Genomic DNA, 6,729 nt, shown 5'->3' on the forward strand with positions numbered 1-6,729 from the left:
TTCTTTCTTGTTATAAAATTTTAATTATCCAAAGTTGATGATAAATATCCTTAAACTATTCAATATCTTCACTTGAATAATACTAAAAATATCTCCAATTAACAACTTCATATCTCTATGTGAATTTAATTAATTAGAGACTCATTAAGTTCTCTAGATTTTCTTGAAAATCACATGAATCACAATAAATTATCTCTACTTTCGCTCAACTAATAGTGCTTAATCCTAGACCTCTAATCACAAATCACCTCTCGGTCTCATTGCGATTCAATAGATCGAATAATAATTAGCTAGAAAATTGCAAGCATTAAGAACAAGGAAAAAATACTCAATTATGAAAATATTGAAAATAAAATAACTTAGAATATAAATTGTATGTTCAAGGCTAGACTACGTCAAAGCTCTAGAAAATAAAAGTAGTTCATCACAAAATTGAAAAGAAAAAGGATAGAATTAGTGTTTTTCTTTGGAGTTAATTGATGAAACATGCGACTCTTGCCTCTGCTCCCCAGATTCGCCTCCTCGAAATAAAACTTAAAGAATAATTTTTGGGCTATTGGATTCTAAAACTCAGACTCTCCTCTATTCATCCCACAAGTTGAGATTAAATAGATGTCAAAATTCAAATCCAGAAACAAGATAAATGCGGTCACAATCTAGCGTAAAGTTTTGAAAAATAGTTTCTAAAGATAAATATTAACATAAAAGAAAATTATCCCAAGAATAATGAGATTATCTAAAATGGAAGATTTAGTAATAAGCGGCTTGATTTGCGGAGTTCGTGAAGATTTGGTGGTCAAAATATTGTTTGGGAACTCAGAAGGATCCCATTGGGTAGATGCCATGTGCGCTAAATATAACTTATCTCCTCACCCAATGGCCAATAGGTAAGGTTCCTGACCGAGATGAAAAACTTCTCTTGCCAACCTACCAAGCGGTAAAGCTGCTTGCATTGGCTAGTTTTTGCCTACATTGTCATTTAGGTTGTCTTTCAAATTGGTCGTTTAGACTGGTCGCCCAATTTAACTGTCTGGAGCCTTATCGCCAAGTCTTCTCGCCTAGGAGGTAAAATATCTCGCTCATCGCCTAACTCTTTCGCCAATTCTGGTCGCCATTGGGTCTACTCGCCTAAATCGCCTCGTCTCTCTTCAGATCTCATTGCCTCTCATCGGTCTAGATCCGTAATCTCTTCTTTTGTACCAAAATGCCCTCATTTCGCACTAAATCTTCTTATTCCTTCAAATCCAAGAAAATAAAGAAAGATATATAGAAATAAAATAAAATCAATAGAATTGAAGAAAAACTGACACTTTTCATAAATAAAAGAGTAATAAAAATAACATAAAAATCACATTTTTCAAATAACACTATTATAATAACATATAATACTAAATCTAGTATATTATTAAGTTATAAATAAGTTAGAAACAAATATAATAACATATAATTAAACACTACAGTACAAGTATAATGAGGCAATAACATTTAATACTACAGTATAAGAATATGTAATTGTCAATAATCAATACTACAGCACAAGTATAAATACTAACAATTTTATTTAAACCCTATAGTACATGTCTATTTATAATAATATATAATAATATTATAATACATGTAATACTAATGTATAATAATACTAGTAAAAAACCAGTTGTTCTAACCTAGCACAACACCTAAAGGGGTGAATCAGTCTTTTTTCAATTATACCGGACTATTTAAATCTACTATTTAAATACTGGACTATTTAAGTTACCACCTAAAATCCACTATAGAAATTTAGTTTGTTACAACAAATTTAGAAACACTCACAAGACCCTTGTAGTATCTAAATGTAATGCCCCGATCCCGAATGGGTCAAAGAGTTTCTACTTGTCACTCAAAATCATGTCTCAATCATATAGTCATAGACTCCAAAGTTTTCAATGACACATACAACTCTCTGTTTCAAATCAACTACTCCAAAATGAATAATCTAAAACACCACAAAATCTCAAAATAAACCTCAACTTTCCAAAATACCCAATCGACAATGCAAAACATAATTACTAAATAAAATGCTTAGATAACCAAAGTACCCTCTTTGTACTTATCTCACTATGCTCATGTAGCCTTCTACATGATTTCTAGTCTTGATCCCAAGTTGTACCAACCAAATTATCTGAAAAAAGTTATGGAGATAAGGGATGAGTTATCAACAACTCAGTAAGCAGCGAACATATACTAATATGTATACATGAGTATTTTTAGAAATTCAAATGTGAATTTCATGTTGGGCTTGGATATTACATCCTCCCCCTTAGAAAAATTTCATCCTTGAAATTTGCTGCGCCTAATGTAAAGTGTTTCCGCACCTAATTTAATTCGCAATAAATATGTCGAACCTAACATCGCTCTAAACTTACGTATGTCCTTAGAATCTAAGCTGCAAAAATTTATGCATTCAATTCTAAACATCTAATAGATCTAAAACCTCAAAGTTCATAGATCACAATCACCAATGCCTATAGATCATAAGCTAAACCTCATAATTCCAACATCTCAATCCATAAAGCTTACAGAATCTCAAACCTAAAATATCCACATAATCTTCTCTTAGTCTTCAAATTTCTACACCTCAAATTTGAAGTTACTTCCTAAACCCACTGATTTCCAAAACCTCATGTTATAGTCTGCAGAACCTCAAACTTGGCTTACAATTGAACTTATGTGCACCTTCAAAAATCTAAACCGTAAATCTTATAAAAGATCCTTACCTATAGTCAACAAAGTAAGCCTACCTGATCTAAAACCCTAAGTGTCATAAAAGCCATTTCTTAAAATCTGCAAAATCGAAAGCCTCATATCTCATCAAAATCATGATTTTTTTTTTAATGTATAATCTCTAAACCATAATTTTTTTTCAAAACCTCAATTGCCATGAAGATCAATTCTTAAAATCCACAAAATCTAAAACCTCAAATGTCGTAGAACATATTCCCAAAAGCTTGCCGGATTCTAAAACTTTAAATACAAATAAAATCATCTCTTATAGTCCACAATTATTTATACCTCAAATCTGACTATTATTTCCTCAAGCCCACAAATATCCAAAATCTCAAATATTTTAGTCTAAACCTCAAATTCCCAAAACCTCAATCCATAAAGTCTGCAGAATCTCAAACCTGGCTCTAATACTAATTGTCACGCCCCGGTCCCGGATGGGTCAGAGAGTTACAACTTGTCACTCAGAATCATGTCTTAATCATATAGTCATAGATCCAAAGTTTTCAATGACACATACAACTCGTTGTTTCAAATCAACTACTCCAAAATAAATAATCTAAAACACCACAAAATCTCAAAATAAACCTCAACCTTCCAAAATACCCAATCGACAGTACAAAATAGAACTATTGAATAAAATGCTCAGATAACCTAAGTACCCTCTTTGTACTTATCTCACTATGCTCACGTAGCTTTATACATGATTTCTAATCTTGATCCCCAGTTATACCATCAAAATTATCTAAAAAATGTTACAGAGATAAGGGATGAGTTATTAACAACTCAGTAAGCAGAGAACATCGACTAGTATCTAAACATGAGTCTTTTTAGACAGTTTGGTATGCAGAAACAAAACATTTCATTTTCATATGCAGATCTAAAAAACTTGTTATCAGAAAATCAGAGCGACTTTTCAATCTTTTTCATACTCAAAAACCAACTATTCATACTCAAAGATTATGTTCATACTTAAAGATCATTTTCATATTTAAAAACCATTTTCATATTCAAAAACGCTTTGGCATAACATAACTGAACATCTTCTTCTTATCATATCATATCGTATCGTATCATATCATATACCATGTTTAACTCCTTTGGAGCCTCGAGTGCGCACACAGGAAAGAACACATAAAAGACCACTTTATTTCCAAAGTGGATACACTCATATTATATCATATCATGTTGGTACCAATCATATCACGTGAACCAGTATTATCATATCAGAACCATATTCAGAATCATAATCAAAACAGATAAGTATGCCAAAGGTTTTTCATATCCATATCATATCAAACCACGTGCTGAACATATTCATATAATTTCCATTTGATAAAAAATAGATCCAAATCATTTTCAGATCATATGTACAAAAATTCACAAATATCATATTCGATCTTTTGCACATTTCATAAACTTGTCAAATATAGCTCATGTACATTTTCTTTTTAAAACAACATGTACATTTTTACAAACCAGCCCCAGTTCATTTCTTTTTATGCAAATCTAGCATAGAAACTCTTCTTACCTAAACTTTTTAACTTTTCTGAATCTTTCCACAATCGTGCCAAATGAATACCAATTGTCACCTATACGAAATACTAAACGTTACTAAACTTCTAAAAGAACTACTATCAGCAATCTAATAAATATATTATCATTAAAAAATAATCTTAACTTATTATAATATAATTTTATCAAATATGGTAAAACAACTTAAACTCATTTCGAAAATTAACACAATCATAATTAAAACTCATATCTCTATAAACTATTATTAAAACACTAATTTAATACTGCCAACATATAATCTAGTAGGAAGTCATAAATTTCTTAAACAATATTAATTCATAAAATATTCTTAATAATACTTATATGAAAAATCAAAGTAAATTACTAATTAGATCTAATTTAAAAATATCCAAGATTTATTTCATATAATAGGCTTAAAGTGTTTAAAAAAATAAACACTTACAATTTTCTACTAAAATCAAACCATAAAATTAATACCAGATAATATAATTAAAGTCTTGAAATATTTTCTATGAAATCAAGTTTAATATAAAAATATGCCGTATGGACCATCTGATGATAGGGGTGTTTAGGGAAATAAAAATATATACATGGGCTCTTTGGGTAAAGCATGCATGGTCCCAACAAAGAAAGAACTATGAGATTATAACTTCCAAATTCAAACCGTGCGTAAGGCTGAGTCCATACTCACTGAGAAGGGTGGCCAGGGACGACGGAAGCGGCAGCTGGACTAGATCTATGGTGTACAGCTTGGCTAAAGAGCACTGAGAGAGAGAGAGAGAGAGAGAGAGATAGAATCCGAGAGAAAGAGGGAGAGGGTGTTACAGACCATGCAACGTGGGGGTTGCAGTCCGACCATGGAGTCTTGCCCGTGATCTGCAGTGGCTCCACTTGCGGGCTCACGGCTGGGCTACAACGCACAGACGACAAGTGGTTGTGCGGCTAGCATGGAAGCTGTGTTTAACAGAACCATGCTCTTTTTTTTTTTGTGGTGTAGGGCAAGGGTTGTTGCGGTTGTTCGGTGATGGGTGGCAACGTGGTGGTTAAGCAACGATGGCGACCTGCAGTCATCTGGCGTGTAAGGGCAGTGACGACAGAGAGATGAGGAGAGGGAAACTAAGAGGAACCGAACACAGAGGGGGAAAAGTTTGGGAGAGTGGGTGATCTGTTTTGACTTGACCAAAACAGAGGTCCTTGTAAGTGTGTTCAGCCGTGCGCCTGGGCTATTTCCATGGTGGTCAACGGCGGAAGGAGAAGCTTCGGTTGGGGTATAAAGCAGAGAGCAGGTGACCACAACGGTGAAGGGAAGAGAAGATGGCGGCTTGCAGCTATGATGGATGGCACAAAATAGAGAGGAAAAAAAAGAAGAAAGAGTGGTGAAAGGGAGGGGAAACCGAAGATAATATGTGGGGGTTGAGAGATTGTGTGTAGTTATGGGAGGTTCAAATGAGGCATCATGGATGGAAATGGTTGAAGGTATATGTAAAGCCCAAGTCCGTAGCACAGATCAGTTGAATCCCTAGGATGATACGATGTTGTTTAGGTAAGAATATTTATTTATTTATTTTGTTCAGTTTCTCCTCCCTTCTATTTCTTCCCCACCCCGACTGTTTTCCTCTCTTACCCTTTCTTCATTTTATTTGATCTCGAAATCCCTTCCTTCCCGTATCCCATCTTCCCACATTTTTACAGTTTCTTTCCCCTATCTTTTCTCACAGTCACCCTCTCTTCGAGCCTCACTGTCTCCCACATGCCCCAGTTTCTCTCATCCTTCCATCTCTCTCGATTTTGTAGTTATGTTCGGTACACCTCAGGCTGCCGGGACCTCTCTCAGACGAAGCCAAAACAGGAGGACAAGCGCAACAACCACTGCCAACAGACTCACCCACGCTGTGAACACCATCGCCCAACCATTGTAGCCGTCCCCTCAGCATTGCCACCATTAAAACAGCCCAGGAGCACGACCACCTCCACCAATCACCCTAGGGAAAACTCACAAACCACCCAATAGCTAAGCCACAAACCTCAAGATCTTACTCATTCCTATAGCCTCGCACTGTGTGAGCCACAAGCCGCGGCCAGCCTTCTCCGTTCGACCACCACACAGCCACCATGATACTCACCTTGCACCACCAAGCCCACGAGAAGTCCTCTAAGTCTCGCAAACCAGAGTAGCCATGTTCACGTGGCAACACCGTGATCAAATCATGTTGGAAGCCAACGTGCACCGTAACCAGTCCGCTGCACTGGACCACCGGAGCATAGAATGAGGGCTACCCCCAACACCAAATGGAAACCACGGCACTCGGCCCCAACACATGCTCGGAAGCCCTGTTTTAATTAAGGAAAAATAGAGCACGGCCCACTATCAACTACACCCATGCCAAGTACGCCGTCAGTCATTCTTACACCACCACACTCGTGGAAGCT

This window comes from Juglans microcarpa x Juglans regia, chromosome 1S (genome assembly GCF_004785595.1).
Source record: "Juglans microcarpa x Juglans regia isolate MS1-56 chromosome 1S, Jm3101_v1.0, whole genome shotgun sequence".
NCBI classification, from domain to species: Eukaryota; Viridiplantae; Streptophyta; class Magnoliopsida; order Fagales; family Juglandaceae; genus Juglans; species Juglans microcarpa x Juglans regia.